General features: G+C 47.7%; 1 protein-coding gene across 1 annotated transcript in view; it reads left to right on the forward strand.

The window, feature by feature from the left end:
* The window catches only part of LOC144169273 (5-hydroxytryptamine receptor-like), a 578,780-nt gene that overhangs the window by 445,678 nt on the left and 108,438 nt on the right, over nt 1-24,664 (forward strand). Inside the window, exon 4 of the mRNA XM_077698338.1 lies at nt 399-443. The gene's annotated coding sequence lies outside the window, so the exon portion shown is untranslated. The remainder of the gene's footprint in view (nt 1-398; nt 444-24,664) is intronic.

Here is a 24,664-nt window from a genome sequence, read left to right on the forward strand (position 1 = left end):
CGGGGTACCAAATGTTGTCGCTTATGTTTGTAAATGCTCCAAAAGGCGTTTTTTTCTTTTCCAATCCCATACCAATAAGTTCTCTTACAATACGTCTTTATTAAAAACTGCTGTGTTAACTCATTTATCCGACGACTGCCATTTTATGATTTCGCTCGACCAAGTTATTCTGCAAGCGATAAAGTTGTGAAATTGAAGGAGCTCAATAAGGGAAAAAAAACTGCAAAAAGGCCCGAAATTTAATCGGAAACGAACCATAGAAGCATAGAATCCACTTTGTGAAGGACAAGGATAAAAGAGTCCAAAGCCGTCCTGTCACGTATTTCTTGCGAGGCTCGTGCGGGTATACCTCGCGGTCATTTTGGGACGCAATAATTTACCTTCTGCTTCTCTTTCAGATTGGGCCTGGCTCAGCACTGCAATGACACAACGTCGAGAGCACCGTAAGTAATTTTCCCGTCTCTTCCAAACGTCGTGCCACATACTATTTCATTTTTTTTATCGAACCTGACTCCTTGTACGAGCCTGCCCAGACACGATTAGACACCGATTTTATTACTCTGTGCCGTGTCAGCATATGGACAGCCAGAGCGAAATCAAATGCCGCTGTGAAACAGTTCGGCAATGCATGTTGTCAGTAGGAAATATATGGTACTATATTAGCCATGGAGCAGCCGCAAGGAGACTAGCAACACACTTGGTTCTAGCAACGTTTTACCCTTATGAATCGGACAAGGCCATTAATATATGCCTAAATGTGAGCATGAAAGGCAAAATTTGGGCATATAGTGATTGCGGGGATAAATTATGCTTATAGTTGGCCTGAAGATATGTGCTGTTGTATGAATGTCCACATATAAAGAATCGTATGGTTGTAACACCGATTAAAGCGTTCGCGAGAAATAAAGACTTCTAACAGGTCATTGGATCATTACAAATTTGCCGCCTTCTTGTGAGGTATCTCGTGCGTGCAACCAATATACCGTTTTAAAACGTGCAACTAAAAATTTCTCTGCCATACCCACTTGATTGAATATACAAGCCCGTGGAGTGGAGCGGGCGGCTTAGATTCACCTCTTGGTGCATGATTTCATGGCTGGTTGGCGGAAATTACACCCTTAAATGTACAGTTCGCCTTTAATGAGAAGCATCGTGTCTATCTCTCCAGTTTCTTCACTGCATGAACCTCGGTGACATTTGGTGATATATCGCGTGATGTTTCAGAAAAGTACGGCTCCGTCGGAGAAATTCCCGGCATGCCATTTCTTTAGCCACAATGTCCGCCTGTGATAAGACAACTCCATCACTGTCTTGTCATGCTCCTGTTGCCAGATCCTGCAATGCTTCTTCCATAGCTCTTTCTGTATGGAACATGTGCTCTCTTAAGCGCGCACATAGTTGAGCCCCGATTTTGCAAAGTTTCACGTAAAATATTTACGGTAGGAATAATAATCTGTACAAACCCGCTCCAATAAAAAAAGCTCAAAGAAACGAATAAAAAAGAATAAAAGGGGCGCTAAGCAGGCAAAGACGTAGTAGAAACACACCACATACAGGCGCCAACTTCCAACTGTTCATTCATGAAAACCACGCTTACGTATGCACAGGCCAATAGAATAGATTCAAGATTAGTGCCAGGAATTGTTATTTGCTGACGGCTCACGGATAAAATAGTAATAGCAATTGACATGACGGCACACACGCGCACTACTGATTCTACAGACACAAAATCATAACAAATAACGCACATTCTACACTGGGAGATTATAAGGTGCCTTTAATAAAATACAGCTCTTTATCACTAAGTGATAGTGACGGCTTGATGACGAAGTCAGCCCCACTTTTTGATGAAGTAAGCCTCGATGGTCTCCCTTTCTGTCTTGTTTCCTGCTTTTTTCAAGAAGGTCGTCTGGTCAAGGAATGGCGTGCAACCGCTGGTATGCGCGTTGATCCGGCCAATACACCCGATACGAAATAAGGGCTCTCCGAGGTGTCACGTAGGGAGCTGAGACAATCAATAGTTCAGTCTATTCGTCCTATCTGTTTAGCTAATCCTATACCTGGGTACGTAACATTGGTAGACCGGAGCCAGCTCCATCTTATCTCGGGGGAGTATAATACGGAGATATAGCTTTGCAGTTTTCAGACAAGAAAGCAATTCTCAGGGTGGAAACGTGGCTCTCAAGGCCGCTCTTTCTTGTCTGTCACCGCAGAGAAGGTTGGGGAGCTGGTGAAGTGGAGAGGAGGAAAGCCCCAATCCCACTTTTACGCTGAGCCCGCATGCACTCCAAGTGCTTGCCAAAACAGTGGGAAGTGGCACTGCAAGATGGGTCACGTACTTATGCGAGCCGCTCCTCAAAGAAATGCCAGAACAGAAATACAGTGTACCGGATACTTAGAGCATACCACGGAAGTATGGCGGCCACGATACCATCTGACGACACCATCTGATGCCGTGCTGTTGAAACACCCGTTCAATGCGCACTAATTCGGACCGCTTTTATGCGCCGTCGTTTTACGGGCGAGCCCTTGTGGAGCTCGGGCTGTCGGTGTCTCCTGTCGTCGTCGTCACTGTCGTTTTGTGTAGTAACGTACTGAAACACCGGGACACTCGTTTTCCAACCCCTCACTATAGAGCCTAACGCGTGTTAAAAGAACACACCGGGATACTTGTTTTCCAACGATTCGCCCTAGAACGCTTCGTGCTCAAAAATATGAGACTTTTACAACAAAGCTGTATACCGCTACCTCCCAACGGTTTCATCTCCGTTAGAAAAAACACTAAGGCGCCAAGAATACAGTTATACACATCAGGCATCACTCCTCCCCAGATTGCACGTCAATGAAGATGGCCCTAGAAGATGGCCCTGCATTGCAATAGCGCTATATTCAGTGATGTTTTTAGAAAAATACACTGATAACTTTCGACGAGGATGCGAAATCTTGCGCCGACGGCCCTCCGCGTAGACGACGCGATTGCATACACTGCGTGGATAGATGGGCCTCATCATCGTTCCCTCCTGAATTTCTTCCTCAAAGCGGAAATTTTTTATGTTCATTTGATCAACTTTCCTCATTATCACCTCATACTCCCTCATCGATGCCGTTTGGCAAAATAAACGCAGTATAAAACTGCTTGCCGGTTAATCGACATTCTGAGCTTACTAGAAGGAAAATCCCCTACACCGGTTCCGCATTATAAGTGGCTCCCTCCATTCTTTCAGTTACATCTCTCTCAGGCTGTAATATCAGGAGCAGTGTTCTTTTATGCTTCCCACGGGAAGATGAGCTTCATTTTGGCGAACACACTACACAATTTTTACCTCGCGGCAGCAAAATAAACTCGAAAAGGTTAGCTTTAAGGGAGTACGCCGCGACGTGGGTCCCAGGAACCCTAAAGCGAAATAAAGCACCTTGCGCATAATTAATGCGAGTAGTTAGCGAGGAAGAGTACAGAATTTTGAACGAATTCTGCCGATGACTCACGGAATGAATAAGCGCTTTTTCTCCGAAGCCATTGTTTCGTTGTGTGTCTGTAGCTCAAAGCATAATTTCCTCCAAAAGTACCTTGCCCCACATTAGGCTGATCACTAGCCATTCGCGCTTCGCGTCATTTCGTTCAGCAGCTTACTGATTGCCTCCCTTCATTTTTAAAGGCTTGTTTCCTGGCAACGGCAGCGACTAATGCGATGACATGTTAGGGAAGATTTTAGCTTTTATTGATTTTTGCTTGACTAACTGCGCTATTACACTGATCATGCAGTATTAGACTCATCGCTGTAGCCTCCAGCCTGACATTTAAACGGATCTGGGGATTATACTAAAAGTCTTTAAAAAAAACGCACAAAAAATCTTTTAAATGTACATTGCTGCCATCTATTTTATCCCATGCCTCTTGTCTGGAGCAAACTTGTCTAAAAAAATGATCTTGCGATTCTGCGCTGTGCTCGAAGAGGCTCGGTGATTATTGTCCTTACGTACACAGTACCTCTCCAACAGTTATCAGCTCCCAAATTCGGCAGCTATTTAATAAAAAAGATGAGTTCAGTATTCATTGACGGATCTTTGAGAATGCGTGAGCATTTCATCCCCCATCACCCCCACCTTGAGGCTCGCCCCGATGCGGAAGCCTTATTCCATATTACTATTTTGTCGTCCTGCACTGGCCGCGCACTCTGTCATACCGCTAGTATAGGAGGTGGAGGGAGTCACGAGACCTGTCTGTACGATTCAGAGTCACGTGGCCCACCGCGCTCCGACTTGACGGCATCCTGGCAACATAGCCCAACACTCTCTCCACTCTGTTTATCTCTGGTCTTCTATCGCTCGCGGTGTCTACAGACAGATGCGGCGCTGTACAGCGACCGGAAAAGTTTGCCGACATGCCCAATTCATTGCTTACTCAATACTAACGTGGTTCCACAGTTTTACTAGTGCCGCCTGTCTAACTGAAAACATTGCCACGTTCCTTGATTGTAGCCAAATGACTCGCATCCTGCACGGTCACCCGCCCACATTATTAGCCGTGGTGCACTGACAGGGTGATCTGCCCTTGGCACTCAAATTCCGCGGCAACACGGAGCACACGGGCTTTGGTATCATTTCTCCGTGACTCCGGCCTGAAAGAACCTCTGTTAATGTTTGCCTTAACTTCACCTCTGTTTGTGCGCCGTGTGCGTGATCATGCATTTGTCAGTTTGTGTGCTTATTTGCTTTTGTAGTGTCTGTATGAGTTTTTGTGTCTTCGTTTCCCTTCACTTTCACACACCTCATGTTCATGTGGAGTAGCAAGCCAAGCTCGCTGCCAGGCTGACTTCTCTTCATTCATTAAAGGCATTCCTCCTCCTCTCCTCCCACGTGCATCAGGTGCATTTTCTGAACCAAAATATGGCCCCACATGAAGTCATTTCACCGCAATCATCATATTACTCGGACTTTACACTACACATACTTGTATACGCCCCGATTGTGCCGGAAAAGAACGTAAATGTTTACGCTTCGTTACTAAACTGTACTGTTACTAAAAAGACTCGGTACCCTGTTTCTTGTAATAGCGTTTGCACCGAGAGGCTTAGTTTTAGGGGGACAGGGAGCCTGGCCTTATATAGGCTACGCATCGGAAGCTCTTGTAAGGGCAATAAAATTCAACACTGAGCGCAGGTGACACGGCTGCTGTACCATTACCTGCCGATTGCGTTTGCAGCATCGGGCAGGCAAGCAATGCCTCCAGTTTTCTACATGATTGTTGCATATGTTATTCGACATTATCCGTTTCCATCTTGCGTCGCTTTTACAAAATAAATTCATTTTGTAGGCAATAGGCACTGAAATCTCACAGCCGTGCAGCGCAATTCTGAGTGAAAGAGAAGCATGTATAGCCATGAACAGAAGGTTAAAGACACGAAAATGGCAATTTTAGGTTATTTCCATTCCGAAAATAAACCAAGTGGGAGGCGTGTGAAGCCATAAACGGAAAACGGAACGCTCTCGTATCAAATCGCCCGTAGATTCAAGGCACGACGCCGCGACCTCTTGGGGCGAATGCGACCGTCTCCGCCGCGCCACGGATGCGGCGGTGAGGGAGCGAGAGCGCCCCCGAGACACCGAATGTAGCCGTCGCCGTCGCGCTGATCAGAAGACCCGGGAAGCAGAACGGAGCCGAGACGCCGAGCGCAGCGTCAATGCCGCGCCGTTCGAGTGGCGTGGAATGAAGAGCGGGCCCGGGATGCCGAGCGCAAAAGGCGGTGTCAAGGTGGATGCGGTGGCAAGGAAGAAATAATTTCAAATGCCATTTAAACGCAGCGCAGTGTCGTACCGTCGTATCACCTATAAAGCTTTGCTGCTAGACCACCTTTACAAAGTGGAGTGGCCGAATATGTTTACAGCGAAGCCTTAGTGTCGTTGATGATGCTCTTGTACGCCAATAAACCCTGCAGGAAAGCCAACGTTCTCTGACGATGGTGATGAATGATAGCGGGTGAAGTGAAGGAAAAAATAAACGCTTCTCGTGGCCGGAATCTAACTTCGGTCCCTCGGGGAAGAAGACGACGACGGCCAACGCAAGCAGTCAATCTCAGCATGGGCTCCGCAGGTTTCGTTCCAACGAAAGGAAAATAACCATTTCTTCGACGAAAGAAGCTCAGGACCAGATTGCGGAACTTACAAGGATCACGGGGATACCACATTTGCCACCGTGAGTCAATATGTTACGATTTTATCGCCATTGGAAGTTCCGAAGCGGCGGTCGCACGCTAAGCCTACTTGGAACAAGATTGACACCGGCACGGCTACGCGATGTCGCCGCCAGCGGTGATAGAGGAGACGCCTTCAAACGATGACGCGGCACGCCTGACACGAGACAACGGCATGGATATCGAAGATGAGGCTGAAAACTCAAGCGCAGCGGACACCCAAGAATATTGGATCGACGTCGTCAGTAAATATACGAAGAAGAGGGCCAAGAAACTGACCGGAGATGGAGTAGCAGACAGCCTCGTTCCCGAGATAGAAAAAAGCAAGATAACTAAACAAATCACGCCCCCAAAACCACCGCCACTCCCCAAGAACGACTTCAAGATGGTCATCCGCCCCAAAGACAGCCTTGACTTAAGAAAACAACATGCAGCTACGCTCTCCGACAGCCTTCTCTCGGCAGCAAGACTCACGTGGAAGCAGGCCCACATGCGTGTTCGTATTGATCACGATCAGAACATCATGACCGTCAGCACACCGCACGAGCAAGTAGCACGGGTACTCAGTACAGTTACCCAGCTCAACATTCAAGACAAAACATACGGCGTAAGCCTCTACGGACTCTACCCGCATGACTCCTGCAAGGGGGTCATACACGACGTAACAGATCACTGCACCCCGGAAGACATCCTAGGAGACCTCTGGCTACCAGGATATGAATTCGTGGCGTGCAGAAGACTCGGAAAGACCAACTCCGTCGTCGTTACAATACTGGGCTCCAAAGTACCATTCTACGTTTACTACAAAGGTGTCGAAACCCGCTGCTACATCTACAGGAAGACGGTCCCGTACTGCTTCACGTGCCACAAATTCGGACACCGCGCGGATCTGTGCCCAACCCCTACTGTGGTGGCTTGCGACAAATGTGGAGTGCACAATCCTGAGCAAGGACACTTGTGCAACCCCACCTGTGCTCTCTGCCAAGGCAGTCACCTAACGGCTGACAAGGAGTGCAAACAACGATTCAAGGAGCCCTATATACTCAGGAAGAAGAAATGGGAGAGCGAACACACCCCACGACAGGAAGACATCACCCGAAGATCCAGAAGCAAGTCCAGGGGCAACGAAGCAAGCTACCAGGCCAGGTCCAGGTCCCAGTCATTCCCGGGTCTCCGCAGCGGCAATAATCGGAGCCGTTCGAAATCCAAGGCACCTGTTGATCGGGCCAACCACTTGGAAAACAACGCGGGAGACAACACCAATCAGGTGAGCTGGGCCAGCCTTCTCACTCCCACTGCTCGCCACCCTGAAACACCCTGTAGTGATTGTTCAAAGCTACAATAGGAAATTAAAGCATTACGCGCTGAGCTACACACTTTTAAATGCTTAATAACACAACAGCAACCTCTCACCACGGCTAAACCAAACACTCCGCCCAGCGACAAAAACGTAAGATAGAATCTGCCCCGAAATCAGACGCTTCCTCCCCCCCTTCGAGCGCACCAGACATGGCAGAGTCCGGGACTATAGCTGAGCTGCTACAAGCATTCGACCAAGTTGCCAATCGTATGAGTGAAGAATATCACAGCCTGTCGGCACAAATAAGTGAGCTATCTACTCAGCATCAACAAACCGTTAAGCAGATACACGCTCGTTTAGATAAGCTCGAAGCCCAACAGCCATCAATCCTTGGTCGTCTGGCCCGAAAAGAAAAACCTTACCAACGCCCCGGATCCACCGACGCAACCCAGATAGAACTGTCCACCGTTAACAATGGCTAGCCCCAGAACACCCAACTCCCACACCCTCCGCATCTGGCAGTGGAATTGTAGAGGATACAAGCAAAAGCAAGGACTTCTGCATCAATACATTGGCTCCATTGATCACCCCCCAGATATTATTGCCCTGCAGGAAACTAACGCCACTGCAAAGCTTCCTGGCTACATTACGCACACCACGCAAGAAGGTCTAGATGTCTGCACCCTCGTCAGAAAGGACATTATAGCCGTCCAACACATTCTCACTGCAAGCGAGCACGATCACACGTTTACGGAACTAATCACCCAGAAACCAGGCAAAGAGCGCAGCACTTTCGTTCTCAATGTTTGCTGTCGCCCAAAGAATAAAAGAGCTGGTCTCGCATCTCTCTTCCACCAGGTGAATATGAAAGCGGGCACAAGCCCCCTCCTTATAATAGGAGACCTTAATGCAGCTCATCCTGCCTGGGGGTACTCCTACTTTAATAAGCGAGGCAAGGAAGTCGCAGACTGTATGGATGAAGAGAACCTGACGCTACTCACTAATCCCGCCGAACCCACAAGAGTGGGGAACAGCGTCTCGCGGGATACTTGCCCCGACCTCACTCTCGCTAAAAACGCCTCCCACAACTCCTGGCACAATCTGGAGGAAAACCTTGGGAGTGACCACATGATAATTGAGACTGAGCTTCAGGGATCCCTCTACCGAAGGCGTCTCAGTGAAGCTCGAATCACAGATTGGCATAATTTAAGGGAAAGCCGGCAACAAACTCCTAAGGACCCCATCATAGACATCGAAAATTGGGCACAGAAATTGCGAGAAGACATTAAGAATCACACCAGAGTCCTCCAAACCACAACCCAGACCCCAGCTATACACAGCCATCTCTTTCACTTGTTGGAAGCTCGGCACAGCCTCACTAGGCGATGGAGGAGACAAAAACACAACCGAAAGCTTAAGCTCCGAATTGCAAAACTGACGGCGGAGGCAGAGGCCCACGCAACGAAGCGCTGCCAGCAGAACTGGCTTGGAAAATGTGATGAGCTCCGAGGCACTCTAAGCACATCCAAAACCTGGAGTCTCCTCCGATACCTCATCGACCCGACAAAAAGCAAAGGAGAAACTAGTAAAACCGTGCAGGCAATTATTCATCAATTTCCGGGAACCACAGACGATTTGCTTCGTGCTCTCCAATCCCGCTACATACCCAGTTCACCCCCTTTCCACCCGCCTCCATACAATGGTTCCCCAAACGCTCACCTCGATCGCCCAATCACCGAGGCAGAGGTTAGGGCAGCCCTTGCAAAAATCCGGAAGAACCTATCGCCAGGAATGGACCGAATTACCAACAGAGCTCTGTCAAATCTTGATGACAACTCAATCTGTGCACTCACGGGATACATGAACGATTGTTGGGAGAGAGGTGCCATACCCTCAACATGGAAAGAAGCCGAAGTCAGGCTTATCCCAAAGCCGGGCAAAGACCCAAGCATACAAAATCTGAGACCGATTTCTCTTACGTCATGTATTGGAAAGCTCATGGAGCATGTAGCTCTTAACAGACTACAGGGCTACCTTGAAGAATCCCAACGCATGCCGCACACAATTTTCGGTTTCCAGCCACATCATTCAACTCAAGACATTCTCCTGCAAATTAAAGAAGATGTTCTGAGCAAAGCCAACAAACTCACACCGAAGGCTATTTTGGCCCTCGACCTAAAGGGGGCGTTCGATAACGTCAAGCACGAAGTCATCCTCCAAAACCTTAATAACCTTAATTGCGGGGAACGAATGTACGCATACATTCGAGACTTCTTAACGGGTCGTGTGGCAGTCATCAAAGTTGGGGACGTGAGCTCTCAACCCATCACGATTGGATGCAAGGGCACTCCGCAGGGGGCGGTGCTGTCCCCGCTTCTCTTCAATATTGCCCTCATCAACCTTCCAAGGCAACTGGATCAAATTCCAGGTCTGCACCACGGAATATATGCTGACGATATTACGATCTGGATAGGGGAAGGCTCGGAAGGCAACATGCAAGACAAATTACAACAGGCTGCAGACGTTGTCCGAACCTATGCAGCAAACTGTGGCCTCAAATGCGCCCCTGAGAAGTCAGAACTCCTACTGGTGCAGAAGAGATCTCGACTCAAGAATGCCACTAAGACAACCATAGAAATAGAATTAGATGGGGTCCTCATCAAACCCTCACCCTCCATCCAAATATTAGGCATGATCCTTTAAGAAGACTGTTCTAACTCTCTGGTGATCCGCAAACTCGAGTCTTCAATCAGTCAAATCACCCGCATGCTACGCTGTATCACAAACAAGAAGCACGGAATGAAAGAATAAGACACGATTCGCCTTGTACAAGCTTTCGTTGTATCCAGAATTGTCTACATTGCTCCATATGCCATACTCAGAACTTCTGAACGCAATAAGTTGGACGCACTAATCAGGAAGGCCTACAAACAAGCCCTCGGACTACCAATAAGCACATCTACCGAGAAACTCCTTGGGCTTGGACTTCACAACACCATAGCCGAGCTCATAGAAGCCCACCTGACCGCTCAGCAGCTTCGACTCGCCACCACTCCAACTGGCCGTCACCTTTTGCGCCGTCTCGGATATTCAGTAGTGAATTCGGGGCCTGCCATGAAAGATATTCCAGAAGAACTCAGAGAACACATCAAAGTTTCCCCTCTACCTCGAAACATGCACCCTCAGCACCACGAAGGCCGAAGAACAGCCAGAGCCGAAAACTTACAGAGGAAATATGGGCAAAAAAGTAGGGTGGTGTACACGGACGCGGCAGACTACGCCCGAGAGCATGCTATGACGGCAGTAGTCACCGACACGGCGCGAACAATCACGAGCCTGACACTTAGACGCACCAATACACTGCAAGCAGAAGAAACAGCCATTGCGCTTGCCATCACTCAAACTGAAGCCATGACTGTCATCTCAGACTCACAGGGAGCATGCAGGAATTATATAAATGGAAGAATTTCTAAAACCGCCCTTCGAATCCTCCAGCGAAACCCTCCTCGAAGAAATGTGACTATCGTCTGGACATCTGCCCACTCCAGTCTTCGTGGAAACCTCGTCGCTCACACGAGTGCCCGAGAATTAGCCGGCCGGGCTCCACAAGAAGATCAGCAGAGGGTTAACCAGCCGTTAGTCACGTACAGAGATATTATGCAACATTATAGGCTTTCCCGACAGATATACCCGCCAGGCCATAAATCCCTCACAAAAGAGCAAGAAACCTCACTTAGGCAGCTACAGACGAATACTTTTCCGCACCCTACTAGGCTCCACGCTATATTCCCTACAATATATACATCCACTTGCCCTCACTGTGGAGAGCTCTCTACCTTATATCACATGGTGTGGGCTTGCCAACACAATAAGAATATAGACACAATAGAAAATCCAACTTTAGAGCAGTGGGAGCGAGAGCTTGCCAGCTCAGATCCTGATCGTCAGCTTCGGCTCATCGAGAGGGCGAAGGCGGCAGCAAGCTCTTCTGGGGTCCTGGACTGAGGACTCGACTCACAGCGCTCTTATTTTATATGAATAAAAGTTTTCCTCCTCATCCTCGGTCCCTCAGGTTACGAAGCCGGCGTCTATCTGATCGCTCCATTTCGGCATTATCGTAACCAGCACCTAGTAGCACGTACCTATTCGCGCCGTACACCCGAAACCCAAACGTTAGACCTACGGAGTGCACAATAGAGATTTATTGTGGGTATTAGATAGAGAGGGCACGAGCAGCCAGCAAGGACGAGGGCATCCCGGAAATAGCGGACGCCCGCCACCGGGCCGGCGCCCTCACCATTCTGCACCACTGAGCTCGAAATTAAAGATTTTTAGATGCGGTGCATCTCTTGCTCTGAGGCATGTCCCTCCTGCGTCGTCGGCGTCCGTCCGCACGCCATCTGCGCATGCGCACCTCTCCTCTGTTCGTCTCTCCCACAGCTGTGCGCAACACTCTCACTCCGGCGCATTAGCATAACGACAGCTGGCGCGCTTGGTTGGCGCGCGCTTTGCTGCGTTAACGCTGCGTTAACAGCTGCTCCGGTGCGCATGTGTGCGCATGCGCGACTATCTCCCGCGGTCTCCTCTCCTTCAAGCGCTGTGAATATAAAGCGGGTATTGCTCCGCAGTGGTTCAGTCAGCGCTCGCTCTCGTTCGTATGTGATGGAAGGCATCCTACGCGTTCACAATACGTTTCGCGCGATGTGACGAATCAACACAATGGAAACGCCAATTGAACCCCCAGATTCGCCGCATCAGACCAGGGTTCCCTAGCGGGGAGATGGAGGCAATTTTTTTGTTCTCTTTCCCTCCCTCCCTCTCTCTCTCTCTCTCTCTCTCTCTCTCTCTCTCTCTCTCTCTCTGTCCCCTAAGCTGGTGCGCACCTCAAGGGTAGCACACACTCCCATTGTGGGATTGGCCTTCCAAAGAATCCATCGTGAGAAAACTTTGCGTTCACCCATCGTTGTAATTAGACGGAGGGGTACAGATTTCATGCTCTTGTAATCATGTTTTCTCCGACCTCTATCAATTTCAAAGCTCCGTCCTTGATGTTTTTCGCCTCGAGCCAGTATGCATGCGGTAATCGCACCCCTACTGCGAACAAAAGCTGCTAATAAGGTAATGGTGTTGTTAATGAGGTACTTGTAAACCAATTTCTCCAATATTCGCGTTTCACAAAGGCGTCCAAGAGCGCCCGTAAGGCAAACATACGTGCGCGCAGAAGGACAGGGTATTTTTCCTTCAGCGTAGTTATAAGAAAGCAGCCACGTCTCAAAATTTTCCCCACAGTCCGGTCATTCTGACCATTGCGCTTCCTGTCATTTACGCCAGGTGGCGTGTCTCTGTTGAATTCCACCTGTCGGAAGCGACGTCAAAACGCAAGGATTTGACTCCAATCTCAGCGATTGCGGCCACGCTCCTACACATCTGTCAAACGGCCTCTCCCTGCTTCCACTCATTCTTTGCTTTCTTTTTTTTATTTCCTTCTTGTTGTTGTATCCGCAAGCACTGACGAAAAATACCGGATGTCTTTCAAACGTGCAGTGGCGGCTAAGTGGCTGCGTGGAACGTAGTAAGCAAGAGCATACAAATACTTTGACATATTGAGAGCTTAGGTATAGACGTGAAGCGCGAAGTTCAAGTTGACTATCTTCTATATTTTGATCTAACCAGGTAATCCGGAAGAAGAAATAGATCTTAGGTCACTAAAAACGCGTTGGCGGTCACGGGCCGAGCGAAATAGCAAGAATATATCACGCGCTCGTTACTGTGACGTTAACGTTTCGTTTACGTCACAGATTTGCAGTTTCTGCGCTACACACGTATTCTCTAAGTACTCGTATTTTACCACTTTATTTATTTGAGAGAACTCAGCAGACATAATGGAAGAGAGAAAAAGAACAAAAGAGGAGAGAGTTTAAAGAGAACTAAGGTGAAGGAAAATAGTAGAATAGACAAGTCGCTTCGAAAGGGCGGGACAGTAAAAAAATAAATAAGATCGTGGCAGACTTGAGAATATTAAATGTGCCTGCCTGAGTGCGCATTGATTTTCGAAGCTGTTCTGGGAGCGAGCCGAGAATTTAGGCGCTGCTCCAACTTCTGCCGATGTGGAACGGTGGGTCTGTAGACGCTATGTATCCTGTTTTCCGTCACTTTATTGGTACTGGAAAGAAAAAAAATCGAGTAGAAAGGAGGAACAAGCTCCGAGGCCTCTCCCCAATTTTTTTCCTAGTTATTAGCTCCCAGGACAGATAACAGAAAGTTACTCCGTGGCTTGTTCCCAAACCGCAAAAGTTCTGCGAAGCGTAGTCGGCCACGACGGGCACGTAATAGCAAATAGCGCCTGCATAGTTTTTTTTACCTGTTTCTTTTTCTTCAGTACCGCCATTCGGGTTCGAACAGGAGGTTATTCGCGCTCGTGCCGTGTTTCTTTTTCTAGTTCTTTTTTCGAACTTTTTTTCAATTTCCCTGCTCGTTCGCTTCCTGCCTTCATTCCAACTGTAGCGGACGGGTAATTGCGTTTCAAGGTGCGCTTTTATGTCTTCCTCCTTTGAGACTTCAATATAATGGCTGAAGGCTTCTTCCAGGTCAAATAAAACCTCGGAAAAGCGAGCACTGCAGTATTTAACTTTCGAGGTTCCGTAGGTAAAACAAACAGAAAAAACACACCGGAGACTGGGTTACTTTTACGATAACATTCGCCCGCAGAGATGTCTAGGCAAGGCAATTTGAGATTTTTTTCCCTCAGAACCCAGGCAGAAAAGCAGCCATGACGTGAGTGCACAGACGTGTACACGCGCACCATTGTTCAGAGGAGGCACGTCTACAAGCATGCACTGGATGGTAGGTCATTGGGTTTCCTTTTGTTACAATACAATCTTTACCTTTATTCTCAGAGCGGTTATTACAGTTTTCGATACTGATGCCTTATTTCTCGGTATCTGGAAAAGAACGCACTAGACATGTTCTTTTTTTCCTAAATGCGAAGAAAGCTAGTAAATAGGCACGAAGCAACAAAGGGCACAATATAGGGAAGCTGGCAGTAGAGAGCGAAGCTTCGTTTAGAACAGAAGGATGCATGCTCTAGTTCCTTATTTCAAGTAAGGTAGTGAACATCTCCTGGATATAGGGCATCTATGATAAGGCAGTCCTTCTGCTTATAAAAAACTTGTACATTTGCTTTAACATGGCTTCTGGGCTGAAGCCAGCTTAACAGGCCGTAGAATTTGTACTCGTCGTAGACGCCGTCACGCCAAAATGCGATGTTCTTGGGGACGAAATACGTTGTGGTAACCATTTACCGGTCAGAAACGCACGTAACAATCATATGTTTATTTTCATAACTCAAACTCATGGACGTGCAGAGGACGAAAAACCAAGCCACGAACTTTTCGTTTCGAAAGCTTCGTATGGCCAGCAAGAATTTTCAGTGAAACGTAACCACCATGTTCCGTTGTACGATGGAATTGGGTTCCGAACGTACAGCATAATTTATACGAAAAAACGGACTTCTGCTTCACGAAAGCAGACGCTTCAAATTTTGTGTTGTGTGCTCCCTAGTATTTCACAAGTAACACTCCGACATTGTAATGAATGAGTCCATGAATCCGCCCTGTCTCGCTCCCCCTACGGAATGGAAATAGAATTCCGGCCTTGCTTGCAGGAGTGTAGTGAGAGTGAACACATAAAACAATTTTCCCCGGAGAAAATGGACTGAATTTTCAGGCGGGCCGTTCCAATTATCACTTTGCTGACGGAGACGAAAAGCTAAAACGCCCGTGTGTTTGAGATTTCGGCGAACGTTACATATCCCCAGGCGTTCAAAATTAATCCGGCGCCGTCCACTGTGGCCCGCCTCTTGTAGCGTCGGCGCGTTAAACCCACAACAACTCAATCATGATTCAATTATAAGATGGGTCCTACGAAATTGGAGCACAGCTGCTCTACGGAGCAGCGTCGTTGAAACTAAACCCGTTGATCGCTGCTCCCAGTGCTCATATACCAAAAAACCCTCGTGGATAAAGCTGCTCATAAAACCCCATCGTAGGAAATTGCGGGGTGTTGCGTTCGCGTTTCCAGACGGCTGTTTCGCGCCGATGCTCTCGCACTCTAGAATGTGCCAGAGCCTCGTAGCAAAAGTATACCTCGCATCGGAGGTGCACGGGGGAGGGTGCGCTTGGTCTGCTGCGACACCGCTCATCCCTCATCTTGTTTGATAGCATAAGTAAGCGTATTTTTATGCATACTCAGTCTCAGATAAAGCATGAGGCCTCCCTTCCAAATAAAAATAACATTTCAGAATAAACATCGGACATGCAGACAAAAAAATTGGCCGCGTATCCGCTCACTTCGTTGCAGATGTTGACAAAAGACGATAGTCTTGGTCGACATTTGCCAATAAAATGCCTCTCTTCACTTTCCCGCACACCTCTCATGATGTCCCTCTCCTGTCGGGCCCCTTCCAAGATAAACACGCTTCAGGTTTGCTCAAGTGAATTTCGATTTACCGCATTCCACTGCACCAGGCCGGGTGCCTCGATGGCAGCGCTGCCGCACGGCGGAGACGTGCATGGATCGAGGATCCCTTTAATCGTTTATAGAACCATGTTGCCCTTCTCCACGAACGTTCCATGTGGAACGTGGAACCTATCTAGCGGAACCTTTCGTAACTGTTTCGTTGAATTTCTTAAAATGCCGCCAGAAGTTATAGTGGCGCGGGCGACAGGAGGCGACGAAGTAAATTTTTTCAGCAGTGGGTGTAGATTTTGCTGCCGCAAAAACCAAGCATCCGTAATTTTGTTATAAAAGAACTCTGCAAATATCATTGATGTATTGATTTTGTGCCTCGTATTTCATTAACGTATTGTTCGTGTTCAACAATGTTAATCAGTGGGAACATTGACACCAGGCTTAGACGTTTAGATTTGGCTGTGGGTATATAAACCTATTGTGCAGCTTCTGTTCGACACATCGACAGACGGACAAACAGACAGACAGACAGAGAGACAAAAATTTATGTGTTTAAGTAGCCCCCGAGAGACTGTCGTCTTTAAAAAAACTCTATTTTGAAGTGTGGTCATTTTACTTCGCAGCATAAATAAAACGGTACATTCATTGTATTTCAGTCACTGGTTCCTCGCAGTGGTGCTGCTTACGAACCAGCTTTTAATGTAAAGCAAATGCATTCAATATCTACAATGCAACACGGGCGATAGTGAGTTTAATGCGAGCACAGCGTGGCTGGAGCACACAGTGCACAGTCGGACGCGTGGTGTGCGGGCCCATTGTCTGGCATAAATGTTTCTCGTCACGTCGAGAAGGGTTTTAGATGCGACGGCATCTCATTCACTCGCCTTGTCCCTCCATACGGAGTTGTTGTCCGTCCACACCCCTCCCTCATTCTCCTCGCCGCGCGAGCTGCGCTCTCTGCCGCTCTCCGCCGCTCACCCCCTCTCCTCTCCGATAGCGAACACTCTTTCGCTAGGGGCATTGGATTGGATTCGATTGAATTCGCTTCGCTTGGCTTGGCTTGGATTGGATTGGATTGGCTTGGATTGGATTGGATTGGATTGGATTTGGATTTGGATTTGGATTTGGGTTTGGCTTGGATTGGATTGGATTTGGATTGGATTGGATTAAAGTGGATTGTGTTGGATTGTGTTGCGTCATAGCCGCGCCACGTTGCGTCATAGCCGCGGCAGGGGGTTCACGGCACGTTTCACGCGATGGGAGAACCAACCTGACGGAAACAACAACGGAACCCCCTATGCGTCGCATGTACACAGGGGTTCCCGCGAGGGGAGGTGGGAGTAATTTTTCATTCTTAAAAGGGTCCCTGCAACACTTTTCTTAACTTTTCTCTAAATCTTAAAGGCTTTCAGACTGTAGTAAAAGAACACGTTCAGTACTTATAATAGGGGGCAAGAATTGACTCAGCCAAAAATTACTTCTCTATGCCCATCAGATAACTTCGAAACTGTCTCAAAAGATTTTTTTTTCTTTCCCGGTATTGACGTTGTTCCAGAGCTTGAATGACGTCATTACAGTGGTCTAGCGGCTATGTGGCGCTTCTTTTCAGTTGCTGCAATAAACGCATTCGGTAGCCACTTTCAAGATGTTAAGGAAGCCGCCTCAAAAGCAACGCAGAAGTGAAAGACGGATCTGATGCGACGAGCAAATCACGCAGTGCCGCTTTGTGCTGGCAACGGCTATAGCTTACACGGTGCTTCCAGACCAGAGGGAAAGAGTGAAAGCGTCTATCGGAAGTGTTGCAGATATCCTTTAATGAAGCTTCGCCTTACGACGAAAACTTAGGACGCAGAGCTGCACCATTTTCTAGTCTTTGCAAGTACGGCGCATGCATATTATGATGGTGCATGCTAAGTCTGCCTGCTAGTCGAAACGCGTAGAGAGAGAGAGACAGAAAAAAAGGGAGAGAGGTGGTGCGGTAACTTTTGGTTTGAAAACATATACTTATATCTTGCACCGGACACAGACCCATAAACAAGCGCATGCAGGCACAAAACCATTCAAGCAACGAGCAATCTCTACTAAAACGCAGTCATGCTGCCATCCTTACATCGTCGCAAACAAGGGGAATGCTATCAGCTCTCGCGCGCTATATACGACGAACTCTAGCAGAGTACAGTACGATGTGTAGTAATAAAGCATTAGGGGCGCTCGCATCTGCGCCGAACGAACCGCAAATGATCACAAGCGCAGCCGAACTGCCTCCAAAGCCGTTAAGGTTCGCTTAACCGGCAATGATCGTGCAACCGTTACTTCCCACGCAACCACGAATGACATGATGCTCCGGATCGGGTTTTCTTTTTTTTTTTTTCGTTCCCTATCGGTGCGCTCTGCCTCCTATCCAGGAGTATTGTGTACAGAACATTCGGCTATAATCTTGTTTGTTTTTGATCGTTAACCGAAAATAGCGCTTCCAGTAAAGACTCGCAGTACTTGCATTCCCTGTTTTGTTTAAAAAGAAAAGAATAACCACCGCACCACTTGGTAGGTAGTGTTAACCGCGAACCCATCAACGCGCGTTTTTCCCCACGTGTATACCAGAACAGGGAAACGATGCTCGAATTCAGCTGTTTCCTTTTTCCCGTAGGAGGTGTTTGCGAGGGTACATGTCGGCCCAGACCGCTGTCGTATATACGGCAGCAGAAGCTCGCGTTTGCATCTAATGGGAGGGCCCTCGGGGGCCGAATGGCCAGCGGCAGCTGGAGGCACACGAGAGCCCCGCAGCAGGACGCGCGATATGAACGAAGGACAGCGCGCGAAGTGGCTTCCGTGTGGCTTGCCGCAGCCGCACGGAAACAGCCGGCTTGTTATTTCCCCCACGTGCGCATGCCAAGCAGTACAGCTCCTCTCGATTTCTGTCTCCCGAGATTCAGCTCCCGGTCGCGTAAATAGGGAAACGCGTACTCGCCACGCCGGGCTTCTAGGAAATGTATGCCATACATCACGCGGTAATAGATGCGCTTTCGAGGAGGGTTCTTTTTTTGTTTTCACTGGCCTCGGTAACAGCAAAGTATGTAACATACAAACTCATCAAGAAGAGAAAAGTAAAGGTAGTTATATATGCTTATATGGCTAGGGCTATGACTATTATAATGGCTATGGCTATATGGCTTTATATGGCCAGAGTTATAGCTGATGCATGGCACTTTGCCTGCTTACGTTCTGCGCAAGCCTTACGGGCTGAAACATCTACAACACTCCTTTGTAGCAACTGTGCTGCGGTCAAGAACTTCACGCTTCAGGATAAATGGCTGCCACTTTCAGCGCCGTGGTGGTCGTATAAGATGTACACTTTGACACGCTTAAGCGTGACTTACTTCACTCATGAACGATACCAGACGTACCTTACAGTTCTAGTATACTGGTCGAGTAAAGCTAGGAGATTGCTGGCTTTTGAAGCACGCGTTCTGTTTGGCTCATTATTTCAGGAGGACCAGATCTCTGGCTTAGTTTTCGCACATAATGGGGAAGGCTCGTTACTGGCTTTGCACTCCTGCACGCTGTGGCTTTGTACAGTCAAACCCGATTAGAACGAACACGGATAGAGTGAATTATGCTATATACCGAACAAAAACAAATCAGTTATGAAAATACTCGCGAAACATATTCCTTATAACGAAGTTCACATCGGATATATCGAACTCGGTGAACCTAGAATTGTCGCCGAAATGCTTGGTCTCACAGCGGTAATTGAGATGTTGATTGGCCGCGGTTGAGACTTTGAGCCTCACATAGAGCGACGTGACGTCCGACACTTTTCGTATCTGAAGCGGAGTGGAAAGCCGGGCTTGTTGAAAATGGTCCATGACTGCAACAGCGCACAACAAAACGGGACCATAGAATTCCTTCTGGGATTACCTGAGTATCGTCGATGACCAGGCTGACGTCACTGTGAGCCCCTCTGACGCAGACACCATCGTCGATGTCATGGCAGCTGGTGCTGTTGAAAGTTCCAAAGAGGCAGAGGATGTCGCGAGTGACAGCCGTCTAATGCTTAACGATGCGCTTTCGGCAGTTGATATGTTCACACATTATTGCTTCGATACTGAAGGGCACGGACTCGAATGCTGTGCTAGTTGATGCCGCCAGAATGAAAGTGAAAACTACAAACATTTGTGTTTTGTGAAGTAGGCAGTTGAGGTGGAAAGTGGTCTTATTGCTTGCAATAAACAGATGGTTTTGTGTATGGTAACGACATACTTCACATTGCGTTGCTTCCTGCACACAGGGATGGGGGGGAGTCCCGCGTATTGCAAACTCGTAACAAAAAACTCGTTATCGTGGGGTTTCGCCTTATCGAACTATTGGATATATCGAACTACCTGTAACGCATATTACAGTTCACTATAACCGGGTTTCACTGATTACTATCAGAAGCTTGCAGAGACTTTGACAACCGACACCGGCAAAACTTCCTAATAGTGCACCTTGTTCCTCCAATTAAAGCTTCTGGCCTTAGCGATGGGAGGCTTTTTTTGGTGTCACCAGGTCGCAGAGATTTTTATTGCACAGTTAGTACAAGCGGCGTGGTTGTCGCACGCCGATTTCTCATTCTGGTTTTCATCTTCTTTCAGCGTAGCTTTTCTTTGGAATGAGAGGACCCTACTTTCTCTGTTAACGGGGGAGGCCTTCGTAATATGACAGGTTCCCAGATAAAACAGTGGATCATCGGTTCATCTAGAAAGACAGTGACCTCGATAATCCTTTTGCACTACCGCTGCTAAGCCAATGTAATTGCTCACCATAATCGTGCCGTGACAAATCTCCTAGCAATATTACTTTTCTTCCAAAACAGAAAAGGAGCGTGGGTCCACCTCCGCAGTCTATACTACCCGAAGAGTGTGCATAAAACACGCAGTTCATTTAGCGCAAGAAAATTTAAGCAAGGAAATCACAACATGAATCGCATGGGTAAAGCTTTGATCACCTTTGTAACTCATATCGTCTTCAGCACTGAGCTATCTTCCAAGGTTGAAACTTTATTGAGGGCAGGCTTTTTAAGCGTCACATACAATTTCATCCCGCCTTTAACGTAGATAATCAGAAATATAGAGCGGCACAAAATACTGAATATTGAAGCCCGTTTGCACTCTCAGAATAAAAAAAACAGTAATGCAATATCGTAACGTGCAGGAGTCCTTGCGCTTTATATACTATACTACCAATCGTGAACCTTAAAACAACTTTAAATAACAAGCCCTCAAGTAGAAAGAATGTCGATGTAACGAGGTAAGCTGAGGTTCCCCGAGTGTGTGCGCTCCGCGACCGGTAATGCCGCAGCCGTTACAGTGTCACGTGGGAAAGAAGCTCGTTGCCGACACCTGTCCATTAGTTGGGGCGAGCTGAATGCCGGAAGGCCTTTAACGAGACGGAGTTGATGCCACCCAGATTCAATCTCGGCACGAACAAGAATAATGGCGTCCTTCTAAATAAATTGATTCCCATCGGCGGGGCTGGCGTTCCTTACCCGAGACAGCCAATGGTTTTGTATAGGAGACATTTTGGCGGATTTGTTTTGGTAGGACTTTTTTGTATGTTGATTGGGGGCACTTCGGCGGTTTCTCCTTTTGCCCGCGAGCAAACAGTGCGCGTGTATTTTTATTTTCTGTCTTTAGTTTGGAAAACTGATATACGAACAAAAAGACGCGGCGCTTTGATCTAACACCTGTCTATACCGTACCGTGCATTTTATGTGTCATGGCAACGATTCAAGCGTAAACTGTGGGCAATGACACATGCCTTGGATCTTAATGGTTAATCAGCAATATTAAAAGGACCATGCAACCCTCCCGATTAAGGCTTTCAATCTTTGCTTCGTGCGTCGAAGCACTGCGAAAGATACATTTATCGCCAGTAAAACGTGGCGCTGCGACATTTTGCAGTCTCAGCATACACGCCTTCAAATTTTGCCGTTGCTTTTACAGCGATTTTCTTTCAGTCCTACGAGAACTATTGAATGTGATCATTGCTGCACGTGCGAGGAAGCCAGCAAATAGCCGCGAGACAGAACGGACTGACAGAACTGGGACGGACAGAAAAAAACTTTTGATCACGTTTCTCTTATTTCATGGACGCAGAGCAGTAATATATGACTGGTTTTTTGGGACCCTCAATCTAAGTGCTGGGTGCGCTTGTTGAGACCTTCTGAAAGCATTGAGATAAAAGAAAAATGAAAAAAAAAAAACTGCGTATGGCATCATACAAACGCCATACCAGCCACTACGATGGTGTTGGCAACCATGATATGACCCAAGATAAAATATGCAGCGCTCAACTCACTCCACGTGCTTTCACTTAACCGTGGCCGGCGCTTGTTTGATCAAATTCCCTTTTAGGCTAGTACCTAGAGAGTGCTGGGCCGCGCATGTTTCCGTCAAATTTAATAATATTCCAGTGCAGGCTCCTTCAGTCCCACGAGAACTATGGGCTCCGAAGAGTCTTCTTTTTTTCTTCTTTCCGGGGTTAAATTTAATTTCTTCAGTATAAATACCCCCGGACACACTATTCTACTTCTTGGGGGAAGGTTATCTCCCCACTGCTTTGATTCCATATTCGGTAGTAGGAAAAGGTTGGCGCAAATATAATTAGTACGTCTATTTTATTCATTATCTCAACCCTGGGACGAGAGGAGGCATGGAAATGAAAACATAGACCATAAGGAATTACGATTCGGTTAGCTTGGGCCCGGAAGACTTCCGCACAGGAATGTAAATTTGATTTACTCCTCCTGCTCCCGGATTCTTTTTTTTTTTTTCCGTCACTTTCCATCTGACGTGAGTATCGGTTGGGATACGCTAGTGCCGCATCAACCGTGCTCCAACAATCGAAACTATATATCGCGTTCTGCGTTTTTGTTTCCTTCAGAGTGAGTTATTTTGCGCATAAATAGTACTCAATTTTCGAAATCTGGATGGTAAACCAGCAAAAAAATGACGCAACACAGAAGGAGAGAAGACGAGACAACACAACGCTGGACTGGCAACTGGAATTTAATTGAACAAACCGATACAACCTGTGAACAACAAGCACCAACATGCGCCAACACGTACGCGTGATTCGAATAAAAATTACACCATCTTCCGGTAGGGGAACCCTGAGTAGTACACGAAGCAGCCATGGGTCGACTGAAGTTCCCATTAGTTTTCAGTGCGTCGTTTTCGCTGACGTTCAGCTTCACGTGCCTTCGTTGTATCAGTAGCTTCTTGACGTAGTTTGAATGAGTGACGGACAGAAGGCGCGTTCGTAGCACATGCTCCCGTCTCGGTTTGTAGCGCTGTGGGAAGAGCGCCACGTACCTCCCGTTGCTGCCGGAGAGTCGTGGGATCGGAACCGGGTGTCGCCTAACTATTTCTTTTTATGGTGGACTGCGCTAACGTCAGCCCAAACGCTTACGGGGCTGAAGAGACGCGTATGCGCAGTAGAGTGCGGACGGCGGACAACGACAACAAGGGAGGGAGGGACACAGCCCCGAGCAGGAGATGCTCCGCATCTAAAAAGCTAGTGTTCGCATAACTTCTCATCTCTCCTTCGGTGTTGCGTCTTTTTTCGCTGGTTTCCCATCCGTCAATATGTACCGTCTGGCCCAGCAAGCTGCAGTTCGAACAGGAGTTGCAGCGGTTACATTTGTGAGTTATTTGTTTAGCGGTTGCTAAATTTCAATGTGACTAATTCGCGGTGTGCGGTGCCGCGCCGGTGTTTACAGCCGCTGTTTGAAAAGGCCCACGATGGCATGACGCATTACTGCGCAGCAAATGGGGTGCCAGTTTGGGTGGATATTAGAACCGCCAGCACATTGAGGACGCTTAACGGGAACAGCTTCAGGGGCAGCCATTATGCAGGGTAAGACAGACCTGAGTTGACAAGGTGGTTTTACCGTCTTGTGCCCGCTGCCTAGCTTGTGCCAGGCTGTACAGGATGGTGCGACGATAATTGGAACATTCTAAAATATTGTTCCTGAGCGAACCACTTCTCTGTTCGCGCTCAAACTTCACCACACGAAGGTAGCATTTTGCGGTCTATTTTGTTTGACAGCGGGAACAATGACGGCACTTATCTGTTTATTATAAAAATAAATTAAAACGGTTTTCGGGTATGGAAATTGGCGGCCTGGACGTCCGAGCCATCGGAAGCTGATTTTGGAACGACGGTGCCACCTGGGGCGTGCAGAGCGCAACGCACGTTTGCGATTCACGGTAGGATGGAGCCAAAAGGTGTACCAGACGATCAGAAGATGCCTTTCATTCCTAGTTTACGATGATAACAAATAGTTGCATAAGAGCTGATAGCCATCATAATAAAATATTCCCGCGGTTCATCGTTGCCAATAGACGTGGGATTTGTTTCCTCATCGGCTTTCACATTTTCTGATCATCTGATACGCCATTTGGCTCCTTCCTACCGTGAATCCCAAACGTGCTTTTCGGTCTGCATACCCAAAGTGGCGCCGTCGTTCGAAGATCAACGTGCGGTGGCTCGCACGTCCAAATCGGCAGCCATTTTCCCACAGGCGAAAATGTTTTGTATTTATTTTCAGAATAAACAGGTAAGTACCGTCGTTGTTCGTGCTGTAAAACAAAATTAACCACAAAATGCGACCTTCGTGTGAAGTTTGAGCGCGAACAGAGCGTTCAGGAAATTTTTTTGA

The sequence above is a fragment of the Haemaphysalis longicornis genome, unplaced genomic scaffold (genome assembly GCF_048455015.1).
Source record: "Haemaphysalis longicornis isolate Haplotype H1 unplaced genomic scaffold, Haemaphysalis longicornis Haplotype H1 scaffold_2, whole genome shotgun sequence".
Taxonomy (NCBI): Eukaryota; Metazoa; Arthropoda; class Arachnida; order Ixodida; family Ixodidae; genus Haemaphysalis; species Haemaphysalis longicornis.